The sequence below is a fragment of the Aquarana catesbeiana genome, linkage group LG05, assembly GCF_042186555.1.
Source record: "Aquarana catesbeiana isolate 2022-GZ linkage group LG05, ASM4218655v1, whole genome shotgun sequence".
NCBI classification, from domain to species: Eukaryota; Metazoa; Chordata; class Amphibia; order Anura; family Ranidae; genus Aquarana; species Aquarana catesbeiana.
This window is the reverse complement of record NC_133328.1, coordinates 437,621,137-437,645,432: the sequence shown is the minus strand read 5'-3', so window position 1 is coordinate 437,645,432 and position 24,296 is coordinate 437,621,137. Positions and strand designations below refer to the sequence as shown.

The following is a 24,296-nucleotide window of genomic DNA, read 5'->3' as shown; positions in this document are numbered from 1 at the left end:
GTACACACGATCAGAAAATTGTACAAAAAATACAGATTTTGGAGCTATCGTACAATAATCTGATCATAGTACAAAGCTTTTCGAGAGCCAATCAGGACAGTTCATTCAATACTATTTGATCGGATGTGCACGAAAAAAAAAATTTGTACGATGCCAGATCGTACCATTTTCGTTTAATCAGTACAGCTGTCATTCGAAAGTGCAATACAAATGCATTACAACACATGACATCACTTCCGAATTTTTATTCAGTCGTACGCAAATTTTCGTGACTTTAGTAAACTCATCAGATTCGATCTGATATTAGCATGCCAAAAAAAAAAAAAAAAAAGCGACGATCATTCGACCGATAATCTCATCGTGTGTACAGGTGAACTTACTCTTTAATTTGCAGGGTTTCCTCTCACTTCCTGTTTTGGCTATAGGTCAGGAAGTGAGGGAATATCTCAGCAATGGGTCACGGATGGCGAAAAACAAATCTGACGGGTTACAACCCTCCCTTTTTACTCTATTCAAAACGAAGAAAAAAAGTTTTGCCTATAGATCTACTTTAGCTCCAAATGGTGAGAAGAACTAACGGAGAGTAACTAGAACATAGTTACTTAGTTATATAGTAGGTGAGGTCGAAAAAAAGACACAAGTCCATCAAGTCCAACCTATGTGTGTGATTATACGTCAGTATTACCTACATAGAAAGCAATAAAAACCTGAGAGGTGTTCTAATTCCTCTTTTCTTTATCCAAAACGAATACAAAGTTTTGCCTTCAGTTATACTTTGAGCTAACAAACCCTGAGGTACGAGAGTGAGCTCTCACAATGATAGACTCTCATTCTCTCTCCTCTATGTACAGAGCAATGAGCCTCCATACAGCCCTGTGTCCTCCTGAGCTGTGTGCAGCTAGCAATAAAGTTGCACAGTTTGAATGTCTCCGTGCCTTGCCGCGGGGGTCGCTGGGAGTTGTAGTGTCGCGGCTCCAGTCCTGCTCCTCCTCTCATGGCCGGCTCTGTGGGGCCGCACGGAGCAGAGGATTGGGTCTTTGTGAGGGGCTGGAGAAGGCCGGGCACGGAGTGGCACGAGCAGCCGCGGAGACCGTCATGAGGTGAGGGGACGGGCAGCAGCTCCTCGGGAAGTTTGTGTGAGGTTGTCGGCTAGGCCGGGGGAGGAGAAGCCGCAGGGAGGGTGCTGGGAGAGGCCCGCTTGGAAGGCTTTGTGGTGAGGAGAAGGCCTGCGGGGCTGGGGGGGAGAGTACTGAGGGGCTCGGGGAGAGTACTGAGGGGGGATTGGATGGGGTAGCCCTATTCTGGGAAGACTATTGTGGAGAATGGTGTCTTTGTTTTCATGTAAACAAACCTCCCCCACCACCACCACCACCACCATCATCCTTGTATAGTGGAGATGGAGGGAGCTGTGTACTGACTGCTCCTCACTTCTCTAATATACAGGCCTTATGGCTTCTATTGCTTTATTACCAGCCTTGGTGTGTACACAGAGCCTGACTTCCACACATCACACTTGTTGCTGATGTTTCCTGGGTGTTCTGGAGCTTCTATCACAGCACAGTGCTTAAAGTCATTATAAACCTTTGTTTTTGTTTTGAAACCAAAATATTGCACGTTATACTTCCTTGCTCTGTGTAAGGGTTTTGCACAGAGCAGGCCCGATCCGCCTCTTCTAGGATCCCCCGCCGGAGCTCCAGGCCCCTCCCCTTCAGTGAGTGTACTTTCCCTGGGGGCACTGGTGCGTGTTGGCTCCTGAGCCACCCAGTCTGCGTCTATTGACACAGACCAGGTGACTCAGCCCCGCCCCCTTGTCACAGTATTTGATGGACAGCAGTGGGAACCAATGCTATCAATCTCCCCAATGAGCAGGGAGATAGTGACATGAGCCGTTGCTCTCGTGTACATCGCTGGATCGGACTCGGGTAAGAATAAGGGGGGCTGGTGGGCTCCTGCAGTACGGGAGGTTTTTTTTGTTTACCTTTTTTATGCATAGAATGCAATCACAACCTCCAGGCTTTAGAACCACTTTAAAGGAGCAGTTGAGCCTGAGCTCATTTGGCTGGGCTTCTCCTTTGGGTCACAGGAGTGCAATTCGTTTTGCACTCCTGTGACCTGTTTTCAGAGGACAGCGGGCGGAAATTTGCTGACGTCACAGGTAAGGATGAGCTCAGGCATGTTCACAAACAGCACGTACAGAGCCTGCCAGGAAGTCGGCACTGCGGAGCGCTAATCACAAGCGGTGAGACATTGTCCCGATGCGCGGCTGCAGAGATGTCTCGCTGCTTGTAAATAGCGCTGTGCAGTGCCGACTTCCTGGCAGGCTCTATACGTGCTGTTTGCACGTATAGTCACAGGATTTTAGTCACAGGAATTAGTCCAGGAACCGCGTTATCACGACAGTAAAGTCGGGATCTGCCGGGTGCCATGACTGATACTCATCTCAGCGAGCCGCTGAGAGTCTGAGATGACTGTTCCCTACCCCTCCACAGCTCAGCGCTTTAGTAAGCGCAGAGGGGGGCAATGCAGAGAGGTGTAATTGACAGTCAACAGCTCTCTGCTCAGGGAGCTGTGAGAACTGAGCCATCGGTGGTGTTTGATCGGTTCTCAGTGCAGAGGTGGCAGGGGGCAGATGCGGCATCGACCTAGGTAAGTGTAATTATGGAGAAAGAAAACAAAACATACTTCTCTTTTAAAGTGGAAGTCCACTCAAATCCTAACTATACCTAAACCTGCTCCCACCCCCATTCACTATCCTGTGAAAAGAAAAATCTATGCTCACATACGGTGCCTTTTAAAAAGCATTCATACCCCTTGAAGTTTTTCAGATATTTTGTCATGTTACAATCAAAAACGTAATTGTTTTTTTTATTTGAGAGACCAACACAAAGTGGCACATAGTTGTGAATTGGAAGGAAAACGATAAATGGTTTTCACTTTTATTTGTAAAAAAAAAAAAAAAAAAAGTGAGAAGTGTGGTGTGCATTTGTATTCAGCCCCCTGAGTCAATACTTTGTAGAACCACCTTTCACTGCAATTACAGCTGCAAGTCTTTTTGGGGATGTCTCTACCAGCTTTTCACATCTAGAGAGACGTTTGCCCATTCTTCTTTGTAAAATAGCTCAAGCTCTGTCAGATTGGATGGAGAGCATCTGGACTTTGGGATATTCTAACAGATGAATATGCTTTGATCTAAACCATTCCCTTGTAGCTCTGGCTGTATGTTTAGGGTTGTTGTCCTGCTGGAAGGTGAACCTCTGCCCCAGTCTCAGATCTTTTGTAGACCTTAAGATTGCCCTCTGTTTGGCTCCATCCATCTTCCCATCAACTCTGACCAGCTTCTCTGTCCCTGCTGAAGAAAAGCATCCCCACAACATGATGCTCTCACCACCACCATGTTTCACAATGGGGATGGTGTGTTCAGGGTTATGTGCAGTGTTAGTTTTCTGCCACATATAACTTTTTGGCCTAAAAGAAAAAGGCAAAATTTTGGTCTCATCTGACCAGAGCACCTTCTTCCACATGTTTGCTGTGTCCCCCCACATGGCTTCTCACAAACTGAAAACGGGACTTCTTATGGCTTTCAACAATGGCTTTCTTCTTGCCACTCTTCCATAAAGGCCAGATTTGTGCAGTGCATGACTAATAGTTATCCTGTGGACAGATTCTCCCACCTGAGCTGTCGATCTCTGCAGCTCCTCCAGAGTTACCATGGGCCTCTTGGCTGCTTCTCTGATTAATTCTCTCCTTGCCCGGCCTGTCAGTTTAGTTTGGCCATGTCTTGGTAAGTTTGCAGTTGTGCCATACTCTTTCCATTTTCAGCTGATGGATTGAACAGTGCTCTCCGTGAGATTTTCAAAGCTTGGGTTTTTTTTTTTTATTTTTTTTTTATAACCTAACCTTGCTTTAAACTTCTCCACAACTTTTATTCCTTGACCTTCATGATGCTGTTTGTTCACTAAGGTTCTCTAACAAACCTCTGAGGGCTTCATAGAATACAGAAACAGAGGGGGAATGAGTGCTGACAGGTGCTACTGTTGAACAGGTATGGAGGCAATAAGGTATATCCAGGGGGTAACAAACAGTTAAAAACAACCTAAGAACAATATATGGCGAGCGGCAGCCAGCTTCTCAGAGTAGAAGGGACTTTGTGATATAGGAAAGACAAAACAGAAAAAAAGGCAGCACCGCTCTAAGGGTGTTAGGTTAGTAAAACAAGGCTTTAATAATGTTTAAAATGTGCACTCACATTTGAGTAATAAAAACAGGCATGGTTTAGTTCTCCTGAGGATCGTAGAGTCTCATCTGGTTCCAGCTGGGCTGTGGTGGGGTCAGACCCCGGCCGCTTCCGGTGGCGTCCGTAGCTCCGAGGTGTGTCCGATTCCCTCAGCCAGCGTGTCAGATGAGTGCACGTTTTAACATTATTAAAGCCCTGTTTTACTAACTTACTACCCTTAGAGCGGCGCTGCCTTTTTTCTGTTTTGTCCTTTCATAGAATAGCTGTATATATTACACACAGGTGGACTCTATTTACTAATTAGGTGACTTCTGTAGGCAATTGGTTCCACTAGATTTTAGTTAGGGATATCAGAGTAAAGGGGGTCTGAATTAGAGGTCGACCGATATATCGGCCGATTTTTGGCATTTTTTTAATTAATCGGCATCGGCCAATTGTGCTGAAAAAGGCAGATTTAAAACTTCAGCCCGACTTGCAAATGACTTCTGTAATAGAAGTCAATGCAAGTTGCCTGAAGTCTTCCCATGGAGCAACTTGTCTCTCCTATCTGGCAACCTGCCAGGTCCTGAGAAAAGAAGCAAAGAGATACAATGTTTATACTTCTCAATGGACTGAACTCTGTGTAGGCGTTTTCAGTTTAACCATTTAAAGACTAAATCTTTTCTGACACTTGTTGCTTACAAGTAAAAATCCTGTATTTTCTGCTAGAAAATCACTTAGAACCCCCAAACATGATATATATATTTTTAGCAGAGACCCTAGAGAATAAAATGGCTGTTGTTGTAATATTTTATGTCACACGGTATTTGCGCAGCGGTCTTTCAAACGCAATTTTTTTTGGAAAAAATACTTTAATGAATTAAAAAAAACTAAAAAGTAAAGTTAGCCCATTTTTTTTCGTCCAAAAGTTTTTATCACCAGTTTTTGTGTATTTAACAACTTGCTTACTGGGCACTTCAACCCCCCTCCTGCCCAGACCAATTTTGAGCTTTCAGCGCTGTCACACTTTGAATGACAATTGCACGGTCATACAACACTGTACCCAAATGAAATTTTTATCATTTTTTTCCCACAAATAGAGCTTTCTTTTGGTGGTATTTGATCACATCTGGGATTTTTATTTTTTGCTAAACAAACAAAAAAAGATGGAAATTTTTGAAAAAAAAAAAAAATCATGTTTAATAGTTTGTTATAAAATTTTGCAAACAGGTAATTTTTCTCCTTCATTGATATGCGCTGATGAGGTGGCACTGGTGGGCACTGATAGGCTGCACTGATGGGCACGGATAGGCACAGATAAGGCGGCACTGATGGGCACAGTTAAGGCGGCACTGATAGGCACAGTTAAGGCGGCACTGATGGGGACAGATAAGGCGGCACTGATGGGGACAGATAAGGCGGCACTGATGGCCACGGATGGGTGGCACGGATGGGTGGCACAGATGGGTGGCACAGATGGGTGGCACGGATGGGTGGCATGGATGGGTGGCACAAATGGGTGGCACGGATGGGTGGCACGGATAGGTACCACTGATGGGGGGGCACTGATGGGTGGCACTGATGGGCACTTATGGGCACTGGTAGGTGACACTGATGGGCACTGATAGGTTGCACTGATGTGGGTGTTGATGGGTGGCACTGATGTGGGTGCTGATGGGTGGTACTGATGGGTGGCACTGTGGGCACTGATGGGTGGCACTGTGGGCACTGATGGGTGGCACTGTGGGCACTGATGGGTGGCACTGTGGGCACTGATGGGTAGCACTGTGGGCACTGATGGGTGGCGCTGATTGTTGGCACTGTGGGCACTGATGGGTGACGCTGGTGGGCACTGGTAGGCAGCACTGCTGCCTATTGCCTTGTGTCAGAAGATCGCCGTGATCGGGACTGATGTCCCGATCACGGCCGCCAGTGATCGGGTTTTTTTTTTCCTCCTCGCGCTGTCAGCGCGAGGAGGAAAAATAGCCGATTACCGGCTCTGTTTACATCACATGATCAGCTGTCATTGGCTGACAGCTGATCATGTGGTAAGGGGTCGGGACCAACCCCTTACTCTGATCTGTGATCAGGCGAGTCTCATAGACTCGCTGATCACCGAGCGCGCCGCGCGCGCCCTGCAGGGGGCGCGCAGGCCGCTCATGCACGGGACGACGTCAATAGACGTCGTCCCGGCAATTTAGATCCGCGCTGTTGACGTCATTTTACAACGGCCCGGATCTGAAGCAGTTAATAATTATAGTTTTTTTTTTTAATATAAATTATACATACAAGTGAACTGATTGGAGGTTTGTTTTGTTTTTAATAAATGTTTAAATGTAAGACATTTTCTTTATCACGTATTACTTAAGGCTGCTTGCACACTGGAGCGAGCAGGCGTTGTCGGTAAAACGCTGCTAGTTTTAGCGGCACTATTCGGCTGCTAGAGAGGCACTTATAACCCAGCCAGCGGCCGATGAAGGGGTTAAATGCGCCCGTGTAGCGCCGCTGCTGAAGCGCTTTGCAGGCGCTTTGGCAGCGGTCCCTATTCATTTCAATTGGCAGGAGTGGTGGAGGAGCTGTATACACCGCTCCAAAGATGGACTTTTTTTAAAGAGGAGCTCCACCTTTAAAAAAATTATTAAAAGCCAGAAGCTACAATTACTGCAGCTGCTGACTTTTAATAAATTGACACTTGCCTGTCCAGGGTGCCCGCGATGTCGGCAGCAGATGACGAGCAATCGCTCGGTTCTTGGCTACCCCCCGCCATCCTCGGTCAGGGAATCGGGAATTGAAGCGAGTGTTTCCCAGAACACAACGGGGGGGCGCAGGCATCTGCAGCTAGCTATTCCCGGAATTGGGTGCAAATACCTGTATTATACAGGTATCTGCACCCCCCTCTCCCCTGAAAGGTGCCAATTGTGGCACCGGAGGGGGAGAGAAATCCGATGAGCAGAAGTTCCACTTTAGGGTGGAGCTGCGCTTTAACATCCTGCCAGCGCATCGCCTCAGTGTGAAAGCACTCAGGCTTTCACATTGAGACTGCAGGGGAGCCGTTTTGCAGGCACTTTACAGGTGCTATTTTTAGCCCAAAAGCGCCTGAAAACGCCCCATTGTGAAAGGGGTCTGTTAGATTTTATGAAATGAAGGGGAAAAAAAAAATCGGCCTAACATATCACCCCAAGAAAGTCGGCATCATATATCGGCCGCCGCGATTTCTAAATATCGGCATCTGCCAGAGAAAAACCCATATCTGTCGACCTCTAGGCTGAATACAAATGCACGCCACGCTTTTCAGATATTTATTTGTAAAACATTTTGAAAACCATTTATCATTTTCCTTACTCTTCACAATTATGTTCCACTTTGTGTTGGTCTATCACATAAAATCCCAATAAAATACATTTATATTTTTTGGTTGTACCGTGACAAAATGTGGAAAATACTCTTTCAAGGCACTGTATGTTGGGGGCTCTCTTGTCCAGTCACATGATCTCTCCAGCAGCGTCTTCAGTGAAGAGTAGAGTTTCCTGACAACGGCTGCAGAGCCTGGGTGGTGACGTCACCCATAGGCTTACTATGGGCATGCATTGTCAGCTAGAGTGAAGAAATGTCATCATCACACCAAGGATTCCTCAAAAGGGGTCTGAAGCTTTATTTTCGTGGTCACATAGTAAACATACGGCAACGTTTTGGAGCCACGCAGGGCCCCTTCGTCAAGCAAGTCAGTGAATTTATCTCCGTTGCCAGCTGTCCTCCCTCTACACTGAAGCCAGGGCAGGTAACCAATCGTGACTGGAGTGGGTTCAGCATAGGTAAGTATAGGCAGCTTTCCTTATACAGGGTAGTTAGAATGGGGGTGGGAGCAGGTATAGCGCCAGATTATATATATATATATATATATATATATATATATATATATATATATATATATATATATATATAGTAAAGCTGGGTACACAGGGGCCCAAAATGGTCGGTTTGGCAAGAATCCGCTGACTTTAAGACCCTGTGTACAGCTGTCTGTTCTACGGAAACCTTATGACTGGCTTCTGTTGAACAGGCATGCTGGAAAACCAACATCTGATCAGCACTGGCGAAGGGGCAGGGTTCCCCCTATCAAAACACAAAGGCACATCAGGGGAGATCACCACACTAAGTGCAAATTTCTTTCCTGCAACCACGGGTTACAGGAAAGGAAATTTGCACGATTTCCCCATCAACACAAAGTGCTGACGGGAATCAGCGATTATGAGCTATAGCAGCTGCTAATGATCGCAGCAGAATCTGGCAGGCTGCTTGTACCCAAGTTGATCGACTGATCAATTTTGTATATTTAGCCTGCTCATTAAAGCGGAGTTCCACTCAAATTTTTAACTTAATCTTACCCCCTTCAGTTAATTGCATAGATGTTCAAATGCCGCCCGAAAATTTTTTTTATCACTGTAATTACCTTTATATTGTACTTTATTGTGGCACTTCTTGTCTCTCCTCTCATGGGAGTAGGTGTGTTTATTGCCTTTCCCCGCCGCCGCACTGTCTCCTGGGAGCTTAGTGTCAGGCTTCCCAAGATTCAGTGCGTGAACAAGCTGTGAATGAACAGCATTCACCGCATCCAGAAAATCAATGCTTGTGGGCTTCACATGCCCACAAGCAAGATGGAAACAGCCAGCATCACATTTTTAAAGTTATTCTTCAGTACGAAAACAGACAGAGGCGGAAATATTACACCTAAACTGTGAGTATTATTTTGGGATTAGCAAAGTGTCTCAATGACCTTAAAAAAAAAAAAAAAAAATTGGTCGCCGGACTCCAACTTTAAAGGTTCAAATCTTGGCTGATACCTGCTGAACCGGCCTAGATTCGAACTGTGTATGGCTGGCCTAACGTTGCTTGTGTTAGAACAGCAATCTTTGCTTTTTTTTTTGGGCTAACTTTACAGTTTTTTTTTTTTTTTTTTCCCATAAAATTGCATTTAAAAGGCTGCTGCTCAAATACGGTGTGACATAAAATATTACAACAACCGCCACTTTTCCTAACGTCCCGCAAGTGCACCGTCCCAGTGTGAAAAGTCACACTGAAATTAATGTAAGGCGGTGGTTTACAATCACTATTTCTAGCGCCTAAACGCCTGAAAACCGCCCCGGTGTGAAAGAGGTCTTAAGGTAAAATATGTTTTTCCACTTGCTTTTTTACTTGCTTGATCCTCCCTTCCTCCCTCAACACTTATTCTGGGTTCACACTGAATGCAGGTTTGAAATTGTGCGAGTTCAGCTGAACTCGCACAATTTCAAACCGGCATTTCAGTCTGACTTTGGGGGTGATTTGGGAGACCTCTGTGTGGGTTCCTGCACAGATGTCTATTGAAAATCGCCACCGAAGTTGCCAAAAGTAGTGTAATGCCCTGTACACACGGTCGGACTTTGTTCGGACATTCCGACAACAAAATCCTAGGATTTTTTCCAACGGATGTTGGCTCAAACTTGTCTTGCATACACACGGTCACACAAAGTTGTCGGAAAATCCGATCGTTCTAAACGCGGTGACGTAAAACACGTACGTCGGGACTATAAACGGGGCAGTGGCCAATAGCTTTCATCTCTTTATTTATTCTGAGCATGCGTGGCACTTTGTCCGTCGGATTTGTGTACACACGATCGGAATTTCCGACAACGGATTTTGTTGTCGGAAAATTTTATATCCTGCTCTCAAACTTTGTGTGTCGGAAAATCCGATGGAAAATGTGTGATGGAGCCTACACACGGTCGGAATTTCCCACAACAAGGTCCTATCACACATTTTCCGTCGGAAAATCCGACCGTTTGTACGGGGCATAAGAACTACTTTTGGGAATCGGTGCAGTGCTGCAAAGTGGATGCCGCACCGATTCGGATGATGCTGTTGCCGATTTTGGCTTGCAATTTGTCATGGCAAATCGCCGCAATGTGAACGAGGGCTCAGAGTCCTATCTTGATCCAGCGCTGTGCTCGGCTGCATCTCTTCTCTCATCTCTTCCTCTTCTCACAGAACCCCAGGGGCTCCTGATGCTGTAAATCATACTGCTGTGAGTAGGCGGTGGGGGGAGGGAGAAGGGTAGGTTGGCATTTGCAGTAATGCCTGGAATTCTGCTTTTAAAGCTACTCGGACACTTAAAAAAAAAAAAGAAAAAAAAAAAGCTATACAAAGAAGACCCTTAATACCTCTTCACAGCTTGTACTGCTGAAATCTGTTGTCCTGATTAAAAGCTGCTACCCGAATAATTTTAAGAAGTGATCATTTCTGGATTCTTGGTTCCCTGCTGTTTGCAGTGGTCTTCTGCCTGTCCTGTGCCAGTACTGGACACTGGTGTCCTGTCTACACCCCTGGCCAGCTTATTGGACAATGAAGGAGCAGCAATTGAATGACCTGGACATCCCTCTGCTCACTCTGCTGTTTCCTCCCATAACTATGTTCTTTGTCAACATATTTGTTAGAGACCCTGTCACCAGACCATTCTTTCCAACAAAAATGTTTCCACGACATGTATGTGCATTTAATGTCTTTGATGCAGGCTGTTATCCATAAAAGCCTAATTTTTGTGTAGACATCCAAAAGGCCTAGGACTGTTGCTTGGTGCTGCCATCTTTGATGTGATGTCAGCCGGCCCTGGAGACTCAAAGGTGTCGCTAAAGTGACATTTTTTAGTAGTCTCCTTTGCTCTTCCCCAGGGTAGCTATATTAGAGGTTATGTATTGAGGAGAGGGGCAAAGGAGGTCAGAGGTTGTGAGATCAGCCCGCCTCTTACTCAGCCAGTCAGAGGAAGCTTTGTATTTATTGCTAGAATACATTGCTTTCTCTGAATGGCTGAGCACCGATCGGTTACTCTAGCGTTTTCCAGGTATTGGACTGGAAGTCTCTGCTTCAATCCGAAACACAGTGCTGTATGTAGCCTCAGCTACATACCGTTTATACCACACATTCAGCAGTCTCACATGTTAGTAAGGGACATAGTTCATTTGGGCCAAGCTGGCCCAAACTATGTAAAGTATATCAAAAGGTGGAGTTCAGCTTTAAGGTAAAATATGTTTTGCCTTTTAACAACTTCCCAACCAAGGCCATTGTCAAATGGCGTCCTTGGTTGGAAGTGGAATACAGGTGTTATGGCTGCAGCAATATGCCAAAGCTAGGTCTTGTTTTTTTCAGCTGCTGATTGGGTACACCTGTCCGTTTTTCAGGTGGACCAGATCAAGCCACCCTTTGTCCTTTATGGGGAGGCTTATGTCCGCTGAAACCCACCTGGCATCCGATCCGACAAAATTTGCTGCAAACAGATGTATGGCGGTACGTTAGAGCTGCACGATTTTGGCTAAAATGAGAATCATGATTTTTTTGCTTAGAATAAAGATCACGATTCTTGTGGTGTAACATCTTCTTTCACATTATACAAAAGAAATTGGGCTAACTTTACTGTGTATTTAACTGTAAAGTGTATTTAAAAAAAAAAAAAGAAAAAAGAAATTGCATTTGAAAGACCGCTGCGCAAATACGGGTCTCTGCTTAAAAAAAAAAAAAAAAAAAATCATGTTTGGGTGTTCAAGTAATTTTCTAACAGAAAATAAAGATTTTTACTTGTAAGCAGCAAATGTCAGAAAAGGTTTGATCTTTTAAATTTAAACTTAAAGTGGGGTTCCACCCATACAACAAAAATACCTGGAAAAATTCTAAAAAAAAAAACAAAAAAACATTTGGATATTTTTTTTTTTTTCACTTACCTCTAAATGCCTGTTGCTAGGTGGTCCCTCGTAGTCTGCCTGTTCCTTTGCCTGGGCTGGTGACATCACTTCCCCCCCAGGCACAGGAAGGGCTCCACTCTGCACCCTCCCTCCTGTCAATCATCTGGGACCCATTACAGGTCCCAGGTGATTGAGTGGCCAATCACGGCGCGCGGCGCAGCTCGCGCATGCGCAGTGGGTGCCAGGCTGTGAAGCCACAGCCCGGCGCCCACAGTTGAAATGCCGACGAGCGGAGGGGGGGGACGAGCGGGGCTTCGATCCCCTGCATCGCTGGACCCAGGGACAGGTGAGTGCCCAATTAAAAGTCAGCAGCTGCAGTATTTGTAGCTGCTGACTTTTAATTTTTTTTTTTTTTTTTTGACGGCCCCCCTGGGTGAAACTCCTCTTTAAATTCAGCCTGGGTTCACACTATAATGCGCTGCGGACCGCACAGGAGCGCTGTGCGTCCCTGTTCACCGTTTCAGGGACGAATCAGGGCCAATTCTATGCCTGAATTCGTCCCTGAAACGCAGCCAAAGACGCACAGACGCGTTTTTGTGCAGTGCGCACCGCAGCCGCCCCGGAGATATGTGAACCGGCTCCATAGGGAGCCAGTCACATTCTCCTGCTCTGCGAATTAGAGGTGCGGAAACGCACCTCTAATTCGCATAGGTGTGAACCCGGGCTTAAACTTTCTTCCTTTACACAGATCCTTTGATGAAAGAACAAAAAGATACTTTGTTTCTACTTATTCCATGTGTTGTGATAAAACTTGGCAGGCTGCCTGGATTTTTTTTTTTTTTTTACTTTTTTCAGCTTTGAGAACTCTGCACTTGTTAGAAAGAATGGTGGCATGCTGTTTTGAAGATTGAGAAGGGAAAAAGATTGCAATTTTGATTGTTGACGCTTAATCGTGCAGCTCTACTGTACACTCACCATCCCTCCAGCGGGTCGGAATGGATGACAACGGACATGCAGTCTGTTTCCATCCGACCGCCCCACAGAGGAGAGTGGGCTGTGTCCTTGTCCGCTCTGCATAGCGGAGCGGACAGTGCCTGTCATCCGCCTGCTCAGCGGCGATTGGAGGAGGGTTCCCTCACTGAGCAGGCAGACTCCGTTTGGAGGGATCCGCCCTGTGTGAAAGGGGCCTTGCATTGTAGAGCGGAGATGTAGGGTCGCCCAGCCCGAATCTCTCCATAAAGAGGACCTATCACTGTTAATTTCTATCACAAGGGATGTTTACATTCCTTGTGATAGGAAGAAAAGTGATCCAAAAATGTTTTTAAATGGACAGTGTAAAAATAAAAAGATGTAGTGAAATAAATGATAAAACCAAATTTTTTTTTAAAGCGCTCGCATGTAATGGTGAACGCATACGTAGGTCACGCCTATATGTGTAAGCGATGTTCAAAACACCCATGTGAGGTGTCTCCCTGAATGCTAGAGCAATCATTTTAGCACTAGACCTCCTCTGTAACTCTAAACTGATAATCTGAAGACTGAACGGGTCTTGGATCCCCGCCAATGCCCGGCACTGTGTTTGGTATGAATCTTTAGGGGGAACTTCACGCCAAATTTTAAATAAAAAAACCGGCATGGGTTCCCCCTCCAAGAGCATACCAGGCCCTTAGGTCTGGTATGGACCTTGAGGGGAACCCCCTACGCTCGTTTGTCCCCACCCCTATTCCTGACCGGCCGGGCTGCGTGCTCGGATAAGGGTCTGGTATAGATTTGGGGGGACCCCCACGCCGTTTTTTTCGGCGTAGGGGGTTCCCCTCAAGGTCCATACCAGACCTAAGGGCCTGGTATGCTCTTGGAGGGGGAACCCATGCCGTTTTTTTTATTTAAAATTTGGCGCGGAGTTCCCCCTCAAGATCATCTGAGCACAAGTTGCGTGCCGAAGTCGGATCATGCGAGAAGGCGATCCGACTTTGATCCGACTTCAATGATAGTCAATAGGCTGAAGTAGGATCAAAGTCGGACCAAAGTAGTACAGGGAGCATTTCTAAAGTTGGAACGACTTGTGTCGGACCGGTTAGGACGGCTCCCATAGGGAAACATTAAATTTCACACGTCATGCGACATGAGCTCCCAATGTCGGAGCGTTTGTCGGACCAGTGTGAACCCAGCCTTAATGGTCCATGTGTTTCTGGACTCCTGACAGACCCTTGCATCTTTCATCCAGTGCTGCACTGACTTTTTTCTGGATTGAGTCATGGGGAAAGCAAAAGAATTGTCAAAGGATCTTCGGGAAAAGATAGTTGAACTGTATAAAACATGAAAGGGATATATAAAAAGATATCCAAGGAATTGAGAAATTTTTTTTTTTTTTATCCCCCCTTTAAAAAGGCTGTTTGATCCTGTCTTCACTGATCCTCCCCTTCTTCCACTGTCCCCAAACCATCTCCTGATAGAACAGAGGTTAGGGGACAAGCTGCACATGCTCACTTTGGTGTGTATTGCTAGAGTTTGTTTTTTTTTTTTTTTTTTTTTTTTCTTCTTTGGCCCTGTGCTGGTCACATCCACTGTCTAGACAGAGGGTCAGGAGTCATGCAGACACTTATAGAAGTCACAAGACTGCTCTAACTGCTGATGAGAAAAGGTATTTAGCAGTTTATATTTGCTTAGGCTCCATTCACACCTAGGCGATTTGAATTGCGAGTGGAATCAAATTGCAGACACGTTTGCAAGGCCATTACTTTTCTAATGGCACCCCAATGCGATGCAATTTATTTTTTTTTTTGCCACGTGATAAATGGCAACACACAGGGTATGCTGCTCAAAAAGGAGCAGGAACTTCTTTTGGGCGACAGTGTCGCACTTTGCGATGTTGCTGCAAGTGCATTGCGATTTATCTTTGCAAAATCGTGTTGGGGTGCCCTTAAGAAGTCACCTAGGTGTGAATGGAGCCTAAAGCTTTTGCATTTCCATGTTCTATGTACTGTAGGAGCGCCACCAAAGCGCCGCTGCAGTGATGCCTTGCGGGCGGTTTTGACCCTTTTTCAGCCGCTAGCCATGTTAAAAGCGTCCCGCTAGCAGCCGAATAGCGCTGCGAAAACGATGGTAAAGCGCTGCTAAAAATAGCAGCGCTTTACCACTGCGGCCCACTCGCCCTAGTGTGAAAGTAGCCTAAAGCTTACAGCATTGCCTTTCATTATTTGCACTGAGATCTGTCCCCTCACCACACCTACAGTGCATCCGGAGAGTATTCTCAGCGCTTCACTTTTTTTTCCATATTTTGTTATGTTACGACATTATTCCAAAATGATTCCTTGATGTTTCTACAGCTTGATTGGTATCCACCTGTGGTAAAATCAGTTGATTAGACATGATTTGGAAAGACACACCTGTGGCCTCCATTTTTACATAGTTACATAGTTAGTAAGGTTGAATAAAGACACCAGTCCATCCAGTTCAACCTGAGTGAGTGTCTACAACCCTGACCCTTGTTCCTAACCCTGTACATTGCACACTCACATCAGTCCCTACCCTCAATCAAAGGTCCCCATTCATATACTAGGGCCAATTTTGGACAGAAGCCAATTAACCTACCAGCATGTCTTTGGAGTGTGGGAGGAAACCGGAGTACCCGGAGGAAACCCACGCAGGCACAGGGAGAACATGCAAACTCCAGGCAGGTAGTGTCGTGGTTGGGATTTGAACCAGCGACCCTTTTTACTGCTAGGTGAGAGTGCTAACCACTGCACCACTGTGCCGCCCATTTTTCTGCAAATGGAAGACGTTTGGCACCACCAGGACTCTTCCTGGAGCGGGCCGCCCAGCCAAACTGAGCGATCGGGGGAGAAAGGCTTTAGGCCAGGAAGGAGACCAAGAACCCGATGGTCACTCTGACAGAGCTACAACATTTATCTGTCGAGAGAGGAGAACCTTCCAGAAGAGCAACCATCTCTGCAGCACTCCACCAATCAGACCTGTATGGTAGAGTGGCCAGACAGAAGCCACTCCTCAGTAAAAGGCACAAAGCAGCCTGCCTGGAGTTCTGGTCGGATGAAGCAAAGATTATACTCTTTGGCCCTGAATGGCAAGTGTCATGTCTGGAGGAAATCAGGCACCGCTCGTCACCTGGCCAATACCATGCCTACAGTGAAGCATGGTGGTGGCAGAATCATGTTGTGAGCGTGTTTTTTCGGCAGCATAAACTAGGAGACTAGTCAGGATCGAGGGAAAGATGAATGCAGCAAAGTAATGGCTGTGCACCGATGTTCCCCATCCAACCTGATGGAGCTTGAGAAGTCCTGCAAAGAATAGGAGAAACTGCCCAAAATAGGTGTGCCAAGCTTGAAGCATCATACTTAAAACAAAAAAAAAACAAAAAAAGTGAGGCTGTAATTGGTGACAAAGGTGTTTCAGCAAAGTATTGAACAAAGGCTGTGAATACTTATGTACATGTGAAAATATATATATATATATATATATATATATATATATATATATATATATATATATATATATAATTTTTTTTTTCTTTAATAAATTTGCAAAGATTTCAAACAAACTTTTTACATTTGTAGCGCACTACTCCCTTGGGAGCTGCTGGGTGTGTTCATACCTTTCTGTTAACTGATTCCGTTCTTCTACCCCTGCACAAATTACATCAGCAGACAGTTTACTAACTTTGTACAAAGAACTTTATTCGCTTGATGGCAGTATGTTACAGGATTTCTTAGGGAAATATGAGCTGCCTCTTAGTTTCTGGTTCCATAGTGTATTCAAAGTCCTTCCCCATAATGAACTGACCAGGGCCCCTTTGAAAGACACTGTGGTATGTGGATGCTTGGAGCCACAGGCCTCACCTGCCTATCTTGACTCCTGCAGTCCTCCCACGTCAGTTCAGGAAAGTTCTGGATGAATGAGTACTGCTGGGTTGCACTCCCTTGCTCTCTCCCATCGACAGTCCATGATTGCCACAGAAAGCCAATCCCAGTCTACTCCGTCCTTTTGGCAGCTACTTCCCGCTCCGCATCGTCAGGTGCATCCCAGCTTGAGATGCCCGGTCCATTTCTCCCGGAGTTACCTGAGGGCTTGATCTTGAACCATCCGGCACTGAGGTCTCTGAACCCTCAGGCCTTCAGGTTTTGTTCCTGCTATCCAGCGCTGGAGGCTTTTGCACCTCCAGGCCTTCAAGCCTGCTCCTTGCTGGTTACATTTCTGCTGCTTCTCTGGATCCAACTCCTCCTATCTCCTCCAGAAGCATGTGACCCCCAGTTTATATGCGAGTCCTGCCCCTGCCAATACAAGTTAATGATTGGTCCAGGGCTCTCCATACAAACTGTCTGCACCCCCTCCCCAGCCCACCTTCCTTCCATAACATTCCAATAGAAGATAAGGGAGTATCTTTCAGGGTTGAATGCAGGTGGCCACAACCTCCTCTATTCTATCACTCTTCCCATCCCAACCAAATTAACCGACCAGGCCTAAACCAACAGGGTAAAGCACTGGCAGTTCTCTTACAACAACAAAACACTTACCTATTAGCACCCACTAAAGGTGGTGGGAGCTACACATTTGTCATTCCGGGGTATCGTTTGTAGAATTTTGAGGAAGATAATTTAATTTAATCAATTTTGGAATAAGGCTGTAACATAACAAAATGTGGAAAAAGTGAAGCGCTGTGAATACTTTCCAGATGCACTGTATGTAATTTGCTGTGTTGTGATGTTAACATCTGTGACAGACCTAATCAAGATGGGGGCTTCTGGAGAGGACTAGGAGCAAGCTTCTTACCCACTGACTATGGCCCAGGGAGAGAGCAGATCGTTCTCTAATGATGGACCACCACTTAATGGACACTGAGAATGTGGTGGATTACTTTAGATGGAACAGTAATATTTTTCCACAATATCTCCCAGGAAATATATAAAGACCTATTCTTGGTTTGTTTGATTCTGAACTATACATGTTAATTGAAAGAGCTGGTCACATTGCCCTCTGGAACTGTATAGGAGCCAGACAGTCTGCTACTGAGGTCTCCTGCTATTGTCTGAAGGTGTTCTGTGTTTATACTTATGTTTATTGTACCTTCTGAGCTTGAAGCTGGCAAGTCTTACCTGCATTGAGACATCTGATTCATCCAGGAGGCTAATGAACATAATGTTTATAGTACATCAGTTGTTGTAATTGTGTTTCTGGTTACAGTTTTGTATTGTTGGGGTAATATGATCAGGAGGGGGGATGTCCTCCTGTGGGATACAAAAGTATGTGTCTGAGTTCCAAATAAAGTGTTCCAGTTTTGTAACTGAGTAAGGGCTCTTTCACACGGGGGATCCGTATGTCCGTTTTTCATCCTTCCGTTTTCGGATGAAAAACGGACATACATGTATCCCTATGGAGCGTCGGATGTCAGCGGTGACATGTCCGCTGACATCCGACGCCGCTCCGATCCGAAAAGTGTAACGGAGGAAAAACCTACTTTTCCATCCGTTTTCGGATCGGATCGGGTGACGACGGACACTACGGTCCGTCATCATCCGATCCCCCATAGGGGAGAGCGGCGCTCTGACAGGTCCGTAGCTGCACAGCGTGCAGCGATGGACCTGTCATCTTTCTGCTCAGCGGGGATCGGCGGAGCGATCCCCGCTGAGCCAGCGGGTGTTCACGGGGCGGATCATGGGGCGGATCATCACTGATCCGCCCCGTGTGAAAGAGCCCTTAGTATGTGTCTTTTGAAAAAGCATTTAGGGGAATTTAAGTGCGTCAAGCACTTAGGCATCTATTTAATTAGCAGAATATTTTTAACTGCATTTACATGCAACAGCCATTATTTCTGCCAAAACACGGCTGCTGATCGCGCTGGCAATGGGTTTACTTTCTGCTGCTAAACGCTGATGTGTGCATGGCCACATAGGCAAATGGTAGCCTCCCTGGCGGTATGATTATGTCAGATTTTTGCGTCTCAAAGTGGTACAAATATTGCAGCTTTTGCCAGGAGAAAGGTGTTTAGAAGAGTTGGACAAAGTCCAGGCTTTAGTGATGCAACGATAAGGCTGGGTTCACACTGGTGCGACACGACAGCCATCCTACTTTGGATCCGACTTTGCCCTGCGACATGAAGCCGGCATGTGTCCGACTTTCAATGAACGGGGATCCGACTTGGATCCCCGCCAATGCCGGCACTGTGTTTGGTATGAATCTTTAGGGGGGAACTCCGCGCCAAATTTTAAATAAAAAACCGGCATGGGTTCCCCCTCCAGAGGCATACCAGGCCCTTGGGTCTGGTATGGACCTTGAGGGGAACCCCCTACGCCGAAAAAACGGCGTGGGGGGTCGCCCCCAATCCATACCAGACCCTTATCCGAGCACGCAGCCCGGCCGGACAGGAATGGGGGTGGGGACGAGCGAGCGCCCCCCCCCTCCTGAACCGTACCAGGCCGCATGCCCTCAACATGGGGGGTGGTGCCTTGGGGGAGGGGGCGCGCTGCGGCCCCCCCACCCCAAAGCACCTTGTCCCCATGTTGATGAGGACAAGGGCCTCTTCCCGACAACCCTGGCCGTTGGTTGTCGGGGTCTGCGGGCGGGGGGCTTATCGGAATCCGGGAGCCCCCTTTAATAAGGGAGCCCCCAGATCCCGGCCCCCCACCCTATGTGAATGAGTATGGGGTACAGCGTACCCCTACCCATTCACCTAGGAAAAAAGTGTCAATTTAAAAAAAAAACACTACACAGATTTTTAAAGCATTTTATTAGACAGCTCCGGGGGTCTTCTTCCGACTTCGGGGGTCTCTCCGGTTCTTCTCCACGCTCTCCGAATCTTCTGCCGGGCTCCTCCGCTCTCTTCTGCTCTTTTGCCGCTCTTTTGCTAAAGCGGAGGAGCCTGGTCTTCAATCTTCTGCCTTCTGCCTTCTGCCCTCTTCTCCTGATGTTGACACGACGCTCTCTGGGGCTAGAATGCTCTCTGTGCGCTCTGTCGGCATAAGGGGGCGTGGTCATCGGGTGATGACCACGCCCCCTAAAACGTCACAGTCCCAGCATGCCCAGGGACTGTGACGGCATAAGGGGGCGGGGTCACCGCCTATATAAGTCAGAGCAGAGCGCACAGAGAGCATTCTAGCCCCAGAGAGCGTTGTGTCAACATCAGGAGAAGAGGGCAGAAGGCAGAAGGCAGAAGATTGAAGACCAGGCTCCTCCGCTTTAGCAAAAGAGCGGCAAAAGAGCAGAAGAGAGCGGAGGAGCCCGGCAGAAGATCCGGAGAGCGTGGAGAAGAACCGGAGAGACCCCCGAAGTCGGAAGAAGACCCCCGGAGCTGTCTAATAAAATGCTTTAAAAATCTGTGTAGTGTTTTTTTTTAAATTGACACTTTTTTCCTAGGTGAATGGGTAGGGGTACGCTGTACCCCATACTCATTCACATAGGGTGGGGGGCCGGGATCTGGGGGCTCCCTTATTAAAGGGGGCTCCCGGATTCCGATAAGCCCCCCGCCCGCAGACCCCGACAACCAACGGCCAGGGTTGTCGGGAAGAGGCCCTTGTCCTCATCAACATGGGGACAAGGTGCTTTGGGGTGGGGGGGCCGCAGCGCGCCCCCCTCCCCCAAGGCAACAACCCCCCATGTTGAGGGCATGCGGCCTGGTACGGTTCAGGAGGGGGGGGGGCGCTCGCTCGTCCCCACCCCCATTCCTGTCCGGCCGGGCTGCGTGCTCGGATAAGGGTCTGGTATGGATTGGGGGGACCCCCCACGCCGCTTTTTCGGCGTAGGGGGTTCCCCTCAAGTTCCATACCAGACCCAAGGGCCTGGTATGCTCTTGGAGGGGGAACCCATGCCGGATTTTTATCTAAAATTTGGCGCGGAGTTCCCCCTCAAGATGATCTGAGCACAAGTCGCGTGCCGAAGTCGGATCATGCGAGACGGCAATCCGACTTTGATCCGACTTCAATGATAGTCAATAGGATGAAGTAGGATCAAAGTCGGACCAAAGTAGTACAGGGAGCATTTCTAAAGTCGGAACGACTTGTGTCGGACCAGTTAGGACGGCTCCCATAGGGAAACATTAAATTTCACACGTCATGCGACATGAGCTCCCAATGTCGGAGCGTTTGTCGGACCAGTGTGAACCCAGCCTAAGCCCGCCAACAATTCTGCCTGAGCAAAAGAAAAATGTTACAGGGAGACTAGTCCCAAAAACAAAGGACAATTTTGTGGCAAAGCTGAAATAACCCTCTTCCAGGCATTAACCACTTAAGCCCCGTACCATTTGGCAGGCCAAACACCAGAGCACTTTTTGCGATTCGGCACTGCGTCGCTTTAACTGACAGTTGCGTGGTTATGCGACGTGGCTCCCAAACAAAATTTATTATTTTTTGCGCTATAAACAAAAAAAAGCGACAATTTTGAAAGAAAAAAAACTGCATTATTTTTTACTATAATAAATAAACCCAAAAATATATAAAAAAACATTTTTTTTCCTCACTTTAGGCCGATACGTATTCTTCTACATATTTTTGGTAAAAAAAAATCTCAATAAGCGTTTTATTGTTTGGTTTGCGCAAAAGTTATAGCGTCTACAAAATAGGGAATAGTTTTTTATGGTTTTTTTTTTTTTTTTTATTGTGACTGCGACATTATGGCGGACACGTCAGACAATGTTGGCTCGGTTTTGGGACCATTCACATTTATACAGCGATCAGTGCAATTAAAAATGCATTGATTACTGTTTAAATGTGACTGGCAGTGAAGGGGTTAACCACTAGGTGGCGCTGTAGGGGTTAAGTGTGTCCTAGGGAGTGATTCTAACTGGGGGGGGGCTGTGTGTGACACTACACTGATCACCGCTCCTGATTACAGGGAGCAGTGATCAGTGAGAGTGTCATTAGGCAGAACGGGGGAGATGCTTGTTTACATTGGCATCTCCCCATTCTTCCTCACCATGAGACTGAAGGTCCACTTTAAGAAAAAAACCCTGCAGGTAAGCAACCTGACCAGGAACACAGGCACACCTTGACCTAATCACCTGACGGGGGGGGGGGGGGGGGGGGGGCACCACAACCACAAACATGATCAAGTGTACTCCTGGATGGTCAAGAATACAAAACAACTTAGGATGAGGGGGAGAGAGAGGCTTTTTAATCTTTTTAGTTTTTAGCTCTGCATTCAGCATGGAAACACAATTATCTCTCAATGCTACATATGCACTTACACAGCATCAGCTATTCTCAGCTGTATAAGAGCTGGGGGTGGGGGAGGAGAAGCAGCAGTATACTGAGCTTCCCAGTGAAAGGTTGTACAAGGGAGGTGTCATAACAAGTCTGATCATTGGAGGAACTGAGTTCCTAGCATAACTAGGGAACTGACCACAGTTTTTAACAGGAAAGCAGAGGGACTGGTAGGAACACCAGGGATTTCACACAAAGGAAGCAGTTTCTCCATAAAGAGGACCTGTCTCACACTATTCCTGTTACAAGGGATGTTTACATTCCTTGTAATAGGGGAAAAAAAAAGTAATCAAAAAAATAATTAAAGAGTGTAAAGATGAAAGTAAAACAAACAATAAAAAAATTCAATTTAAAGCGCACCACAAACGTAAGTTGCGCCCAAATGTGTAAACGGCATTCAAATCACACATGTGGGGTATCGCTGCATGCGTTAGAACAACAATTGTAGCCCAAGACCTCCTCTCTAACTCTAAACTGGTAACTTGTAAAAAAATTTAAAGTGTTGTCTATGTGAAGTCTATCCACAAGGTTTAGGAGTGTGTCTATGACCTTTCTTCCAGAAGCGCATTTGTGAGGTCAGGCACTGATGTCGGACGAGGCCTGGCTCTGAGTCTCTGCTCTAATTTCATCCTAATGTTCTATTGGGTTGAGGCTCTATGCATGCCAATCAAGTTCTTCCACCCCAAACCCGCTCATCCATGTCTTCAAGGGGTTGAACATAAATATTGAGTACAAATTTTAGGAACTGCAATCATTTTTATGCACAGTCCCCCCCCCTTTTTCAGGGGCTCAAATATAATTGGACAAATAAAAATAATCATAAATAAAATGTTCATTTTAAATATTTTGTTGAGAATACTTTACTGGCAATGACTGCCTGAAGTCTGGAACCCATGGACATGAACAAAGACTGGGTTTCCTCCTTTCTGATGCTTTGCCAGGCTCTAACTGCAGTGGTCTTCAGTTGATCTTTGTGGGTCTTTCTGCCTATTTTGTTTTACCTTCAGCAAGTGAACTGCGTGATCAATTGGGTTGAGATCAGGTGATTGACTCGGCCAGTGCAGAATATTACACTTTACCTTCAAACGCTCCTGGGTTGCTTTTGCAGTGTGTTTTTGGATCATTGTCAATCTGTATTGTGAAGCGCCGTCCAATCAGCTTTTGCTGCATTTGGCTGAATCTGGACTGACAGTATATCTCTAAACGCTGCAGAATTCATCCAGCTGCTTCTGTTTTCTGTCACAACATCAATAAACACCAATGACCCAGTGCCACTGGAAGCCATGCATGCCCATGCATCACACTGCCTCCACCATGTTTTACAAATTACATTTAGATCATGAGCTATTCCAAGCCTTCTCCACACTTTTTTTTTTTTAATTCATGTCATTCTAGTACAAATTAATCTTAATTTCATCCGTCCAAACAATGCTTTTCCAGAACTGGTCCTTCTTCCCTTCCCTTTTTTTTAATTTTTTTTTTTTTTACAAAGTCTAATCTGGCTTTTCTATTCTTCAGGCTTATAAACCCTTATTATTCAGGCCTTGTGGTGAACCCTCTGTCTTTGCTCTTGTGCAGTCTTCTCTTAATTGTACACTTTGAAAATGATACACTCGCCTCCTGGAGAGTGTCCTTCACTTGTCTGGATGATGTGAATGGGTTTTTCTTTTACCATAGAGGATCCTGTGATCATCAACCACTATGGTCTTCCATGGATGCCCAGTCCTTTTTGTTGCTGAGCTCACAAGTGCGTCCTTCTTCTTTTCTCCAGAATGTACCAAACTGAAACTGATTTGGCCACTCCTAATGTTGCTGCTATCGCTCTGGATTCATTTTTGAAGCCTTGCAATGGCCTGTTTCACTTGCATGGACAGCTCCTTTTGAACACATAATGTAGGTTCACAGCAATAGATTCCAGATGCAAATACCACACTTAGGCTCGATTCACACCTATGCATGTTGCTTTTGAGCGTTTTTGGAGTTTTTTTGTCATGCTTGCCACGTTTTTGAGCAGCGTTTTTGTAGCGTTTTTACAGCGTTTTTGCGGCGTTTCGCGTTTTTTAAAATTTTTTTTTACAGTTTAAAAAAAAAAAAAAAAAACGGCAAAAACGCATCAAAAACGCTGTAAAAACGGTGCACATGCGTTTTTGATGCTGGTCCATTGAATTG

General features: G+C 46.2%; 1 protein-coding gene across 1 annotated transcript in view; it reads left to right on the top strand.

Moving 5' to 3' along the window:
* The first annotated feature begins 921 nt into the window (after window positions 1-921).
* SOCS6 (suppressor of cytokine signaling 6) overlaps window positions 922-24,296 on the top strand; it is a 42,384-nt gene continuing 19,009 nt past the window's right edge. The window contains exon 1 of the mRNA XM_073631265.1: window positions 922-1,100. The gene's annotated coding sequence lies outside the window, so the exon portion shown is untranslated. The remainder of the gene's footprint in view (window positions 1,101-24,296) is intronic.